Source organism: Ovis aries, chromosome X, assembly GCF_016772045.2.
Source record: "Ovis aries strain OAR_USU_Benz2616 breed Rambouillet chromosome X, ARS-UI_Ramb_v3.0, whole genome shotgun sequence".
Taxonomy (NCBI): domain Eukaryota; kingdom Metazoa; phylum Chordata; class Mammalia; order Artiodactyla; family Bovidae; genus Ovis; species Ovis aries.
In genome coordinates, this window is record NC_056080.1 from 131,423,918 (window position 1) to 131,439,971 (window position 16,054).

The following is a 16,054-nucleotide window of genomic DNA, read 5'->3' on the forward strand; positions in this document are numbered from 1 at the left end:
CAGCATTTTCCTCAGTAACACATAATACCTGGATCAGTCTTCAGATACACAGTAAGAATTACTATGGTTGTATTGACGAATTTCTCCTCTGAACTGGTATAGCAGAATTTGACTAGCCAGTAAGTCCTAGTACCAAAAGTTGTGATCTTATCAGTAAGGGATTCAGAAGTACTATTGATGAAGCAGAAGGGGAGAAAGTGAAAAAGATTTGCTTTCAATCAGATGTTCTCAAATGACAAAGGTGACTCCCTTTAGAGAAAGTAACGGTTACCCTGTGTTTTATTTTTACTATTCTCTTGCCTGATTCCTAGAATAGACATAATATTATAAACATTAATATTTAATTCCATATAGTTGGAAATCAAGTAAATAACTTTGAAACAAATGAAAATAGCTTTAAATATGAATCTCACATGGATTTAAATCATTTTAAATTGATTACACAGGTTGGCTACTCTACAAATCTACATTTCTAGATCAATAAGGGGATTTTTTTAAAATGAAGTCATTTAACATTAAAGTATTAAAAGTTGTCTGTTTATTCTTCCACCTAACAAATTACCAAGAATCATGTGCATTTAATTTTGAACTATTAATTCAATCCAAATGAATTCTTTTGCAACTATATACACACTTGCATACACGCACTCAGAGTATTTGCTTACTTCAACTCTCTCAACATCTCAATTTGCTGAGTACGAATTGGACTTGCTAGTGGAGTGAGTTAATACCCAAGGTCTTTGTCTTTTCCCATAGGGAACTTTTTAAAAATCCCTTTGTCAAGCCAAGATATGGAAAGCACTGGGTCAAGGAAAGTAGAGCCATAAGCCAAGATCAGCAGAGCCAACATAAGCAACTAGGGGCCAGTGGGACAGAGAGGAACTAGGGTTCAAGGCAAGGTAGTGTTCATAGGCAGGAAGCTCATTCTGCAATAAACAGTCAGAGGTTGGGAGATACACAGGAACTAGGGCTCCAGGCACAGCAGGCAGGCAGACTCAGACATGAAATATCAGGGCTAAGAGACCTTGGAGCTAAAGCTAACATTTACCCAGGGCAGAGGGACTCACATGTTCTTCCTTTTACCGAAAGAACAAATGACTGCTACTTCGGAGCTTGCACTCCAATGCGAGAAATTCTTCCCACCTGAAAAATCCTACCACTCACCATTGTATGCCAGCTTCTGGAAATATAAGAACGTCAGATCTGAAAAGGTCCTTGGAAATTCTCTTAGCTGATTATCATTTTTTAGAAGAAGAAATGGAGGCTATTGGAAGAATGAACTTATCAAAAAAAAAAAAATTACAGAAACTTAGAAGACCAGGCCTATAACTTCAGTGTCCTGATCCCAATACTCTTCCGAACATGCTGTGTTTCTGCCTTGCCTACAACTTGTGCCCTTGAATCAGAAATATGAATGAGAAAAGTATCTTCAGACACTGAGCCAACCAAGCCCTGTTCTAAGGGGATGAAAGAAGTAAAGTAAGTAAGGTTTATGGACATGCTACATAGTCACAAAGGGAGTTATGTTTATTCACCCTTGATGAAATTCAGTAAAAGACATTTCTATTGGGATTGAGGCTACTTGATGAGACGGTTTGGTAAATCCTGTAACTCTAAATATTTCCTTTTCCACTGGACTTTGTGTCATTTATCCCTAAGAGCCAATTATAGACCAAAGCAACCTCATTGCTTATACTTTTATTCATGAAAACAGTCTCATCTTTGAGTCCTGCTGCTATGCTATTTGTCTTTAGTATAGACAAATAGCTGTGAGCATCACCTCTAAAAAGATTTCCTTTATATGCATTGTAAAACAAGAAACAGTAGTAAGTTTCTCTCTCTCTCACGCACACATTTTCACCAGTTCCAGATAATTAGTATAAGGGTACTTGAGTATTTTCTCCCAGTCTTTTGCCTTCCCCAGTCAATTGTCAATTAGCTTTGGTATCCACTTTCTTTTCTCACAAAATCTTAATCTCTTCAGTTTCCACCAGCTGGGACAACCATTTCCTCTCTCTCTCATCAACTTTTCATCTCCTACTGAATCTTACTGGAAGAAATACATTTTTCCTTCCTGCCTTTAGCTTCATAATAGTTTGCTCTCAACTATAATTTATGATTCATTCCAGTGGTTGTATCAACTCATTAAGAAAACGATGGCAAGAGGGTTCCTCTTTAGAAAGATGTGGGGGAATAGCTGCACAAAACTACTCCGGAATGTCAAGGCTGCTTTCTTTTCCAGATATATACAAATGGGAAGGCAACATTTTCTCTAATAGATTGAACATTATATTAACATATTAGAAGACATGGATTATTTTTTTCATTATTGAAGCTGGACATTATTTTACCTCAGGAAATTCAGTTTATTTCTGTCCAATCCATTCACTTTGAGACTGTAATCACAGTGAAATCAAGAACCCTGGAGCTTTCATCAATATAGTTTGGGCTACAAATGTTACTTAGCATATTAGATGATTGATAGGAGAGGCCAGTGTGAGCAATGAAGAACTATCTTATGACTCAACCACACCTGAGCTGTTTTGTGTGTGTATGTATGTGTGTGTAATTTTTCAAAGTGGAGGGATATGTTTTTGTTCAACTCAAGAAAATCACATCCCTAGATTGGTGGTTCTCAATTTTTTCCTTTTTTTAAAAAAATTTAATATAAATTTATTTTAAACTTTTTCCTTTTTTAACACTGGACAGATGACATTCAATATCAGGTACTCTTAATGGGGATTCCCCATATGCAAGTTATTACTCCATTCTTTCTCTTTCACTCAAGAAAAGGCATAGTTGAATTCATAGAAGTGTGACATTAATATAATGATAACTTCAGCTCTGCTATAAGTTGTTGAGGAAATAATTTACAAACTTCACTGTATTTTAGAACAAACTTCTTAAAATGTGTCTCACAAGTGAAAGAACAAGACACATACCCCTATGTTTTGTGTGTCTTAACGTTAATGTTACAAGCATGTGACTGGAGCATGTGATCAGGACACTCAGCACCTCATGTGCAAATAAGTAAAAGGTGTGTGCCCTAATTATGCACTCTCTTCTGAAAGAATAAAGCTCTTGAAAGTTGAAGCTACAAGCTTAAGTACATAAAGCACAGCAGGAAGGTGAGTGGCTTTTACAATGGCATCACAAATATCCACTCCTCCTTTCATCTCATCTTGTAAAGGTCAAATCTAAGTGTGAGCCCAGGGAAGAAAGGAGAACTTTCATTTGTTAGCAGTAACAGGAATAGAAATTTTAGCTTTAACTCCTTGGATGAAAGTAAAATTAACTTGATCATTCAGGCCTAAGATATATTGCTTGCAGGTTTTGGTGGTGGAACTTTATACAACTGGTTAATAGGATAGACTGATATGGTAAAGAATCACCTCTGGTTCTAAACGAAGAGAAATACTGGTCAAAATAAAACAAAGATTGTACATGCTTAGCTCAGCATGATAGCAAGTAGGGGAAATTCCTAAGCTTTAGAAATGAAAAGGGAACTCAAACCCAGAAAAGGGAGCATAAACTAAAGCTAAATACAGCCTGAGGATATCAGGATCAGATAAGCACCTTAAAAGTCTAAGCGCTTGAGCTCAGGGTCAGACCATAGAACCACAGATCTGTGTGAAGTGCACAGCTAGAACTGAAATCCCAGCAAAAATCTCGAAGCTTGAATGATCTATGAAGCCTGAAACTCTAGTTCCTGAAACAAGAACTAGAAAATTCTGCACATTGGTCTAGGAAAGTGGCCAGGAAATTTCCATTCTGTCCAGGGTCATGGCCATGAATGAAGAGACACTCCAGAGAAATCGGAACTCTAAACTTGTCCCAAACATAGACGTGGACTTTAAATTCACACAACCCACATGCGGTGGGAACCCCCAAGCTAAGAAACTAACAGAAACACTGTTTCCAAACCAGTGAAACTTGTAAGGACTTGGCAGAGGCAAACTTGGAGCCACTCTGAGGGAATGCCTCCACAGCCCTCACCACCCACGGCTCCCAAAGAAAACAATCCTTACTGTAGATGCAAATACAGTGACAAAATTACAAACCTCACAAGAAAATTAACCGCCATGCGTGTGTTTCCACTGGCACAGATAGAAAATATTGCATCCCAAGAAATAGAGATAATAGGGCAATTTAAAAGAGACAGTAAAAGAGGTTTGTTGACATTGTTTAAAGTGAAAAACAAAGAATGAAGAACAACTGTATGGAAAAAGTAAAGCCTTGCTGGTTATCTGTGGCCTTTGTAAAGTCCATAGTCCCTCACAGGATGGGGGGAAGGGCAGATCTCAACAAAGAAATTGAAAATCAAATTTTTGCCCTTGAGAAATTCTTAGGAAGTCCAGGAACGGGGAGATTAAGATGTGTGGCCAAAATTAAGTAGATATTATCATTCCAGTCTTACCTGCAATTCTCTCACAGTAGATAATTCAGCCTCTGGTTCTTTTAAAGTTGTCCCAGAGCAATTATATGGATTTGAAATGCGAAACAGAACCTCTTTGGGATAGCAGGAGACAGATTTCCCTGGTGGCTCAGACAGTAAAGCGTCTGTCTACAATGCGGGAGATCCAGGTTCGATCCCTGGGTTGGGAAGATCCCCTGGAGAAGGAAATGGCAATCCACTCCAGGACTATTGCCTGGAAAATCCCATGGACACAGGAGCCTGGTAGGCTACAGTCCATGGAATCCCGAAGAGTCTGACACGACTGAGTGACTTCACTTCATTTAGCATAGACAATTCAGTGATTAGGGTGCTGACTTTAGTTTTGAAAACAAAAAGATTGAGATCTCTTAGAACATGTATATGCCTTGCATTATATTTAATTTATTTAATACTGTGTATTGTCCTTCACCTCTTCCTCTTTCTACTCACAGATATAAACTTCTTGAGAACATAGACTTTTTAAGCTTTTAACAGCTATATTTAGCTGAATTTTACATATCATACAATTCACCCATGTATCACTCATTGGCTCTTAGTAAACTTATACATTTGTGTAGCCATCATCACACTACAACTTTAAAATACTGCCATTATTTCCCAAGAGTTTCTTCCTTTGGGTTTTCAGTCAAACCCTGACCCCAGCCATAAGTGATTACTGATGTGCTTTGGTTTTTACAGTCATGTGTTCTCTAAAAATTTAATATAAATGGAATCATACAATATATAGTCTTTTGTATCTGGCTTCTTTAACTCAGCCTAATGATTTTGAATTTTATTCATATTGTAGGATGTATCAATTGCCATCCACATGCTGACTGAAATTTGAGTTGTTTTGGGCTTTTACAAATAAAGCTGTTATAGGGAGGTAGTTTGAGATAATAATGTAGGAAGATCCTGAGTTCATCTCCTCTCACAGGCACATTGAATCTACAGCTACATATGGAATAGTTTTCTCTGAAAAAGTTGTGAAAGCTAACTAAGGAACTCCTTTATGTTTCACAAATGAGAAAAAGGCAGGCAGGGAAGGCTGAGATACAAACTCACCATAAATTCTGGTTCAAGTGTGGCAACTCACAGTAGGGAAGAGAGCTCACCAACCTGCAGCTTCTTCCCAGAGAGTGACAGATTCATGCCCCACACAGCAGTCATCACAACTTAAAGGTGCACCTAAGAGATGAATCCCCATAACATCTGACTTTGAAAACCAACAGGGCTTATGTCCCCGAGACCCAAAAGGCTGTAGCAAACTGAGAAGCAGCTCTTAAAGCACTCATATGCAGACTCACTCACCCCAGGGCCTAGCAGAGATGCAGCTTTTGAAAAGCATCCAGCTTTTATGTGAGATTTATTTGTTAATCTTTTTAAATTTAAATTTATTTATTTTATTTTATTTTAAACATTTTATTTATTTTTGTTTTAATTTTTATTTTTACTTTATTTTGCTTTACAATACAGTATTGGTTTTGCCATACATCTACATAAATCTGCCACAGGTGTACACGTGTTCCCCATCCTGAATCCCCCTCCCTCCTCCCTCCCTGCACCATCCCTCTGGGTCATCCCAGTGCACCAGCCCCAAGCATCCAGTATCCTGCATCAAACCTGGACTGGTGATTCATTTCATATATGATAATATACATGTTTCAGTGCCATTCTCCAAAATCATCCCACCCTCTCCCTCTCCCGCAGAGTCCAAAAGTTTGCTCTACACATCTGTTTCTCCTTTCCTGTCTTGCATACAGGGTTATCGTTACCATCTTTCTAAATTCCATATATATGTGTTAGCATACTGTATTGGCGTTTTTCTTTTTGGCTTACTTCACTCTGTATAATAGGCTCCAGTTTCATCCACCTCATTAGAACTGATTCAAATGTATTCTTTTTAATGGCTGAGTAATGCTCCATTGTGTATATGTACCACAGCTTTCTTATCCATTCATCTGCTGATGGACATCTAGGCTGCTTCCATGTCCTGGCTATTATAAACAGTGCTGCGATGAACATTGGGGTACATGTGTCTCTTTCAATTCTGGTTTCCTCGGTGTGTATGCCCAGCAGTGGGATTGCTGGGTCATAGGGCAGTTCTATTTCCAGTTTTTTAAGGAATCTCCACACTGTTCTCCATAGTGGCTGTTCTAGTTTGCATTCCCACCAACAGTGTAAGAGGGTTCCTTTTCTCCACACCCTCTCCAGCATTTATTGCTTGTAGACTTTTGGATCGCAGCCATTCTGACTGGTATGAAATGGTACCTCATTGTGGTTTTGATTTGTATTTCTCTGACAATGAGTGATGTTGAGCATCTTTTCTTGTGTTTGTTAGCCATCTGTATGTCTTCTTTGGAGAAATCTCTGTTTAGTTCTTTGGCCAATATTTTGATTGGGCTGTTTATTTTTCTGGAATTGAGCTGCAGGAGCTGCTTGTATATTTTTGAGATTAATTCTTTGTCAGTTGCTTTGTTTGCTATTATATTTTACCATTCTGAAGGCTGTCTTTTCACCTTGCTTATAGTTTCCTTCATTGTGCAAAAGCTTTTAGGTTTAATTAGGTCCCATTTGTTTATTTTTCTTTTTATTTCTATTACTCTGGGATGTGGGTCATAGAGGATCCTGCTGTGATTTATGTCAGAGAGTGTTTTGCCTATGTTTTCCTCTAAGAGTTTTATAGTTTCTGGTCTTACATTTAGATTTTTAATCCATTTTGAGTTTATTTTTGTGTATGGTGTTAGAAAGTGTTCTAGTTTCATTCTTTTACAGGTGGTTGACCAGTTTTCCCAGCACCACTTGTTAAAGAGATTGTCTTTTCTCCATTGTATATTCTTGTCTCCTTTGTCAATGATAAGGTGTCCATAGGTGCATGGATTTATCTCTGGGCTTTCTATTTTGTTCCATTGATCTTTATTTCTGTCTTTGTGCCAGTACTATACTGTCTCAATGACTATGGCTTTGTAGTAGAGCCTGAAGTCAGGCAGGTTGATTCCTCCAGTTCCATTCTTCTTTCTCAAGATCGCTTTGGCTATTCAAGGTTTTTTTGTATTTCCATACAAATTGTGAAATTATTTGTTCTAGCTCTGGGAAAGCACCAGTGTTCTAGGGACAAAGGCAGTAGGGTGCCATTCTTACACTCTCTTTCCCTGCTAAAGCTGAAAGGCACTATTTTTTTTTTTTTCCTTTTCTCAGTGGGTGCCATCTTTGCACTTTCCCTCTGCCTGCTACAGAATACCAGTGTCTCCCAGAGGGGAGCTTTCACGTGCGTCTGGTACTCCAGTTTTCACATCTGATACCTTGCTTTTGGAAGCTGCTTCCAGTGGATACCTCTATATCACTTGGCTCGGGGGGTCAGTGGGGCTTACACTTGAATATCCCAAAGGGCTGTAACCAATAGAGAAAGAAGTCTTAAACAGCTACCACTCTCAGGGCACAAGAAGACACAAAAGACCCAGGAGTTCAATTTTTCCATGAAAGAGGCCTGTTAGTTTATCATCATGGCTGCAGTCTGAGGAGCAGTCTTCTAATTAAACACACCTTTTTAGAAAAGGCAGAGGAACCAGAGATCAAATTGCCAACATCCGCTGGATCATGGAAAAGGCAAGAGAGTTCCAGAAAACCATCTATTTCTGCTTTATTGACTATGCCAAAGCCTTTGACTGTGTGGATCACAATAAACTGTGGAAGATTCTGAGAGAGATGGGAATACCAGACCACCTGACCTGCCTCTTGAGAAATCTGTATGCAGGTCAGGAAGCAACAGTTAGAACTGGACATAGAACAACAGACTGGTTCCAAATAGGAAAAGGAGTGTGTCAAGGCTATATATTGTCACCCTGCTTATTTAACTTATATGCAGAGTACATCATGAGAAACGCTGGACTGGAAGAAGCACAAGCTGGAATCAAGATTGCTGGGAGAAATATCAGAAACCTCAGATATGCAGATGACACCACCCTCATGGCAGAAAGTGAAGAGGAACTAAAAGCCTCTTGATGAAAGTGAAAGAGGAGAGTGAAAAAGTTGGCTTAAAGCTCAACATTCAGAAAACGAAGATCATGACATCCGGTCCCATCACTTCATGGCAGATAGATGGGGAAACAGTGGAAACAGTGTCAGACTTTACTTTTTTGGGCTCCAAAATCACTGCAGATGGTGACTGCAGCCATGAAATTAAAAGACGCTTACTCCTCGGAAGAAAAGTTATGACCAACCTAGACAGCATATTCAAAAGCAGAGACATTACTTTGCCGACTAAGGTCCGTCTAGTCAAGGCTATGGTTTTTCCTGTGGTCATGTATGGATGTGAGAGTTGGACTGTGAAGAAGGCTGAGCACTGAAGAATTGATGCTTTTGAACTGTGATGTTGGAGAAGATTCTTGAGAGTCCCTTGGACTGCAAGGAGATCCAGTCAGTCCATTCTGAAGGAGATCAGCCGTGGGATTTCTTTGGAAGGAATGTTGCTAAAGCTGAAACTCCAGTACTTTGGCCACCTCATGCAAAGAGTTGACTCATTGGAAAAGACTCTGATGCTGGGAGGGATTAGGGGCAGAAGGAGAAAGGGACGACTGAGGATGAGATGGCTGGATGGCATCACTGACTCGATGGACGTAAGTCTGAGTGAACTCCGGGAGTTGGTGATGGACAGGGAGGCCTGGCGTGCTGCGAATCATGGGGTCACAAAGAGTCGGACACGACTGAGCAACTGAACTGAACTGAACTGAAAGGCTGACTACAAACCTTTCCAGAGATCTCAGAGGACTGGCACTGTCTTTGCCCTCTCCTTCTTTCACATCCCAGAGCACCAGTATCTTTCAGAAGGGAATTCTTTCTTGTAACTGGTTTCCCAGAGTTTACATCTGCTGCTTTGGTTTTTGCAGCTGTTACCAGGAAATGCCCCTTGATCATCCAATTCTGGGAGTTAGAGAACTTGCGACCCTGAATCCCATGGGACTATAATAATTGAATAGAAGATTATCGACAGACTACCACCCCCAGAGCATTGCACAGACAACAGACTGGAACTCATCCCATCTTTCAGTGAAAGAGGCATACTTGCTATGCCTGGGGCTTCAGCTTCAGGTTTGGCTCACACCTAAAGGCTCTGGAGGTATTCCCAGGGAATGCAGGCTAGGGAACATCATCTATGTGCTCTCCCTCTGTCTCAGTCCAGCTCACTCGTGTCTCCCAGTAAGGAGCTTATAGATTCATCTGGAACCCCAGGTTTCCCCAGCAGACACCACCAGATTGCCTGACTCTGGTGGCTAGCGGGAATTACACTTGCAGGTCCACAGGACTGTTATATACCCATACTTTAAAAGCTGCTACTTGAGAGTCTGAGTTCCAAATAGCCTGAATCTAAGTGCTAACAATGGTATTCCCCTTTGGGACACTGACAAGACTTGGCATATCCAAAATTACTAGGAGCTATTAAAAATGATGAAGGTGAAAGAGGAGAGTGAAAAACATGGCTTAAAACTCAACATTCAAAAAACTAAGATCATGGCATCTGGTCCCAACACTTCATGGCAAATAGATGGGGAAACAATGAAAAGTGTGACAGACTATATTTTCTTGGTCTCCAAAATCACTACGGACAGTGACTGCAGCCATGAAATTAAAAGACACTTGCTCCTTGGAAGAAAAGCTATGACAAACCTAGATAGCATATTAATAAATCAGAGACATCACTTTGCCAACAAAGGCTAAAGCTATGGCTTGATATAGTCAAAGCTATGGTTTTTCCAGCAGTCATGTACTGATGTGGGAGTTGAACCATAAAGAAGGCTGAGTGTTGAAGAATTGATGCTTTCAAACTGTGATGTTGGAGAAGACTCTTGAGAGTCCCTTGGACTGCAAGGAGATCAAACCAATCAATCCTAAAGGAAATCAACCCTGAATATTCATTGGAAGGACTGATGCTGAAGCTCCAATACTTTGCCCACCTGATGTGAAGAGCCAACTCATTGGAAAAGACCCTGATGTGGGGGAAGATTGAAGGCAGGAGGAGAAGGGGATGACAGAGGATGAGATAGTTGGATGGCATCACTGACTCAGTGGACATGAGTTTAAGCAAAGGCCGGTAGCTGGTGAAGGACACTGAAGCCTGGCGTGATGCAGTCCAAGGGGTGGCAGAGTTGGCTATGATTGAGTGACTGAGTGACTGAACAACAACTAAAAATATAATAGACTGCTTGGACAAGTGAAAGGTTTGAGAGACGAATAAAAACTAGGGCAAGAAGAACAACAAGGTTCATTCCTACATGAGGCCACCACTTCAAGACTGGAAGCAGTGGTTGTTCTATCTAATGCATAGAAATCAACACAAAGGGTGAAGGAAAATAAAGAAACAGAAGAATATGTTTCAAGCAAAATAATAAAATAAAATCTCAGGAAAAAAAAAACCTTAATAAAATGGAGATAAGTAATTTACCTGATAAAGAATTCAAAGTAATGGTCATAAAAATACTCACCAAATTTGGGAGAAGGATTGATAAGTACAAGATGAGAACTTTAACAAAGAGATAAAGAATGTAAGGAAGTACCAAACAGAAGTCACAGAGCTGAAGAATACAGTAACTGAAGTGAAAAATACACTAGAGGAGTTCAATAGCAGATTAAAGCAAAGAAAGGATAAGTGACCCTGAATACAAGGCAATAGAGTCATCCAATCAAAGCAGCAAATGGAAAAAGAATTGAGAAAAAAGTGAAGATAAGTTTAAGACATTTATGTGATAACATCAAACAGGCTAACATTTTGCATCATAGGGAGTCCCAGAAGATTGAGAGAAAAGGCGACACAAATTATTTGAATAAATAATGACTAAAAACTTCCCTAACTTGGGAAAAATAACACTGATATGAGTATTTGAGTACAAGTCTTTATATAGACATAGGCTTTCATATGGAGTGGTTGGATCACATGCAGATGTTCAAATTGCTAAGAAGCTATAGATTAATTTTAACTACCTAGAATTTTATATAAATAGAATCACAAAACATGTACCCTTTTGTTTGACCTCTTTAACTTAGTATAATTGTTTTGAAATTTTGAAACTCATTTGTTGTGCTATTTATCAGTAGTTCATCCTTGATAAATATTTTTTGTATGGATGTACCAGAGTATCCTTTCATCTATTCTTTCAAACATTTGGACTGTTTCCAGCTTTTGGCTATCACAAATAAAGCTGTTATGAACATCCATCTCTAAGTCTTTGTATGAACATATGTTTTGTTAACTAGTCTAGACTTAAACTGATAGAGAAATTGCCAGTAATACAGACTGAACCTAAAAGGGAGATATGTCTAAAGCCATTACCTTGTGAATAGCACAAAACATTGAGAAAGAGTTATTTTTATGTTGATGGTCTTCAACCTACTGTAAAATCCTCTCTAGATATAAATATGAGTTGATCATCTCTGCTAGTAAGGAATGATTTTGAAAACATCTGGAGGCAAAACAATACAGTAGCAAATGGAAATAGTAGATAGGAGTTTGCATATGCACATAAGCCAAATTTTAGAAAAGCCTGGAGAGACTCTGTTTCAGGTAATTTGCTCAATCAACGCTGAGATCCCTCCCAGGCCTTTTGAGAGAAGAGGTGCCCACAACCTGGCGCATATTGATTCTCACTATCTGGCACAAGAGCTGATCATTTTGGGACTCTCCTCAGAGTATTGTGTAGGATAATTGGCCTGTATTCCTCTTTTGGCTGTTAACAGAGGCTTCAGGATATTTGCTCAGCATTTGAAGAATCTAGGCTGCTGAAACATGTCTCTTGCATGTATTTAACAAAAACCTGTCTGATGGGAGAGTAAAAATATTTCCAGGAGAAATCGCTGCAATAGTCAGTACCCATTAAGTAGTATCAAGGAAAAGGCAGATACTGTCATTTTTGATAGATCACTTCAAGGAGGCACCTTTTTGCACATTGCTATAATTTTCTTTTTCTATTAAAATCAAACCAGGCCTGAGTACCCACATGCTGTGCTGTGTGCTGCATTTAGTCGCTCAGTTATGTCCAACTCTTTGCGAGTCCATGGACTGTAGCCTGCCAGACTCCTCAGTCCATGGGGATTCTCCAGGCCAGAATACTGGAGTGGGTTGCCATGCCCTCCTCCAGGGGATCTTCCCAACCCAGGGATTGAACCCAGGTCTCCCACATTGCAGGCAGACTCTTTACTGTCTGAGCCACCAGGGAAGCTGAAGAATACTAGAGTGGGTAACTTGTCCCTTCTCCAGGGGATCTTCCCACCCAGGATTCGAACTGGGGTCTCCTGCATTGCAGGTGGATACTCACAAAAAAAAGGTATTTTATTTGATATATTGTTTCAACATAGCCCAAAGGAATGACAACTAGAGTTTATTTGTATAAATGTATATTCTGGTAGTTTTAGCAACTAGGATCCTTATAATAATGCTTATCAGTCTCTGGATCTTTTGGTATCTACTGTGACATTCTGTAATACCTTCAATATCATGGAAATGAAGAACAATAAACCATAAAAAAGACCCTATGTTCAGATTTAGAGAAGAAAGGGCCTGCTTGGATGAATCACACCTACTCTAGAATCCAGGAAATATTTATAGACTATTGATAAGAAAAGAGTATTCCCCCTTAAAACTCATAAATAAGAGGACAAGAGATTGACAGGGTCAAATATTAATAAACACTTATCTATCTAATTTGACACATAGGATTATGTCTCAAACTTTACTTGTTGAAAGACCAAGCCTTGGAAGGAAAACACAACCATAATAAATTCGGATGGGACTTTCGAATTCACCAAGTATTTTTATAGAGATTATCTTATCTGAGCCTCCAAAGTATTATTACCACTCTTACTACATATATGAGAAATCCGTTTGTAAAAAGTTTGGTAATCTACCCAGGGCCATATAGTCTACTATTTAATGATAGATCCAAACAAGGATTCAAATCTCTTAGCTATACAAAGTGAAGTGAAGTCGCTCAGTCGTGTCTGACTCTTTGCAACCTCATGGACTGTAGCCTACCAGGCTCCTCTGTCCATGGGATTTTCCAGGCAATAGTCCTGGAGTAGATTGCCATTTCCTTCTCCAGGGGATCTTCCCAACCCAGGGATCGAACCCGGGTCTCCCGCATTGTAGACAGACACTTTACTGTCTGAGCCACCAGGGAAGTCAGCTATACAAAGCTGTCTTCTATTTTTCACTCAAGCTTGTATCACAAAATGCATGTTCAAAGAAACAATTAATAATAATCTTGTTTCAGATTTGTGTTAGACATATATTAATATAAAACAATGTTGATATAAAAGCTTTTGACAATAATTGAATTATCCCAAAGGTCCATGACATGTCATTTTGCTGAGAGAGAAGTTTGCATTATAAAAATCGAAAGAGACACATGTACCCCAATGTTCATCGCAGCACTGTTTCTAATAGCCAGGACATGGAAGCAACCTAGATGTCCATCAGCAGATGAATGGATAAGAAAGCTGTGGTACATATACACAATGGAGTATTACTCAGCCATTAAAAAGAATACATTTGAATCAGTTCTAATGAGGTGGATGAAACTGGAGCCTATTATACAGAGTGAAGTAAGCCAGAAAGAAAAACACCAATACAGTATGCTGCTGCTGCTGCTAAGTCGCTTCAGTCATGTCCAACTCTGTGCGACCCCAGAGACAGCAGCCCACCAGGTTCCGCCATCCCTGGGATTCTCCAGGCAAGAACACTGGAGTGGGTTGCCATTTCCTTCTCCATTGCGTGAAAGTGAAAGGTGAAAGTGAAGTCGCTCAGTCGCGACCCCATGGACTGCAGCCCCCCAGGCTCCTCCATCCATGGGATTTTCCAGGCAAGAGTACTGGAGTGGGGTGCCATTGTCTTCTCCCCCAATACAGTATACTAATGCATATATATGGAATTTAGAAAGAATATAATGATAACCCTGTATGCGAGACAGCAAAAGAGACACAGATGTATAGAACAGTCTTTTGGACTCTGTGGGAGAGGGTGAGGGCAGGATGATATGGGAGAATGGCATTGAAACATGTAAAATATCATATGTGAATTTTAAAAAAAAAACATTTTTCCCTATCATTAAAATTTCTTTGAATAAAAGATGGTAACTGATCTATGTGTCATAGCCAAATTTCCCTATTAGAAATATAATCTCATCACATGTAGTCACTTACTGCCCTGTGTAATCCTAAATCATTTTTAAAATAAACCTTAAGAATTTGAATTTCTTTAGAATTATTGATGAAAAATTTCTTCAGTATTCCTTAAAAAATAAAATAAAAAGACCAATATTTGGTAACAAGTTACTTATTATGGTTAAGCCCAGCCTATCACCCAGCATCCATGTATCTATGAGGTTTTCTCAATTTCCTCTTTGTCACAGTGTAGACACTAACTCCAATTAAAACTGTTTCTTGGTGTAAATGGTCCTCAAAGCAAGCCATCTGCTAGTCATGATTAAATAGAAAGGTTTTCAGAAAGTAATGGTTCTTGGAACATGGAAGTTTTGGATCAATTTAAGAATAGAAAGGAGAAATTGTCCGTAGCTCAGAGTGATTGTGGGAACAACTTTACCATGTACTCTTCAAGGAAAAATATTCTTGAAATTGCTTCATCTAATGTTCCAACCAGGGCAAAAATTGCATGCTATAGAGAAAGTGATATATTATGATTTATGAGTTGGGGGATTCCTTTGTCAGGAATGTCAAGATGCTGCTCTCTATACCATTCTTCCCTTACTTATCTACTTTGTAAGAAGAAAATATAATCAAAAGACTGTTCCATAATGGCATTGAAACATGTACAATATCATATATGAAACGAGTCGCCAGTCCAGGTTCGATACATGATACTGGATGCTTGGGGCTGGTGCACTGGGACAACCCAGAGGGATGGTGTGGGGAGGGAGGAGGGAGGGGGGTTCAGGATGGGGAACACGTGTATACCTGTGGCGGATTCATGTTGATGTATGGCAAAACCGATACAATTTTGTAAAGTAATTAACCTCCAATTAAAATAAATAAATTTATATTAAAAAATAGAATCAATGTCAGCATAAAATAATTGCTTATACAGTTGATGATACATTTATAATTAAAACATTTTCAGCTATAATCAAAGATGCATAGTAAAAAGCTACAGTATTGCCTAGAATTATTTAAGTACTATAGGTGACACAAAGAGATTGAAGATATGGTTAGGCTGAGTTTTTGCTCCATTAACTTTCTATAGATATTTTTGTAATTACAAAATTCTTCTTTGATATGTAGTATCCAATTTTTCTTAGAATATGCAATAATCAGAACAAAATTTCCCTATTTAGTCTCAGTAATAGTGGATAGTCTATGTTTCTCAATCAAAAATTAACTTATACTTTGATTAATGTTAACTTCAAAGGCAAGTCCAAGTAAGCAGTTATTAATATTCTCAAACAAGGAAAATAAAAGAGGATTCTATTTGACTTTTTCATGTTAGTTCATAACAGGGAAGCAGTAAAAATCAGCAGTTCTAAAAACTTGGTAACTTTCTTTACTTTTACATTTTTTGATATTATATTGACTTTTAAAATTTCCCAGAAGCCCTTGTAACCATTTAAAAATTTTCTC

At 38.8% G+C, this 16,054-nt stretch overlaps 1 protein-coding gene across 1 annotated transcript in view; it reads left to right on the plus strand.

Moving 5' to 3' along the window:
* The window catches only part of IL1RAPL2 (interleukin 1 receptor accessory protein like 2), a 1,188,406-nt gene that overhangs the window by 1,121,134 nt on the left and 51,218 nt on the right, over nucleotides 1-16,054 (plus strand). The window lies entirely within an intron of this gene.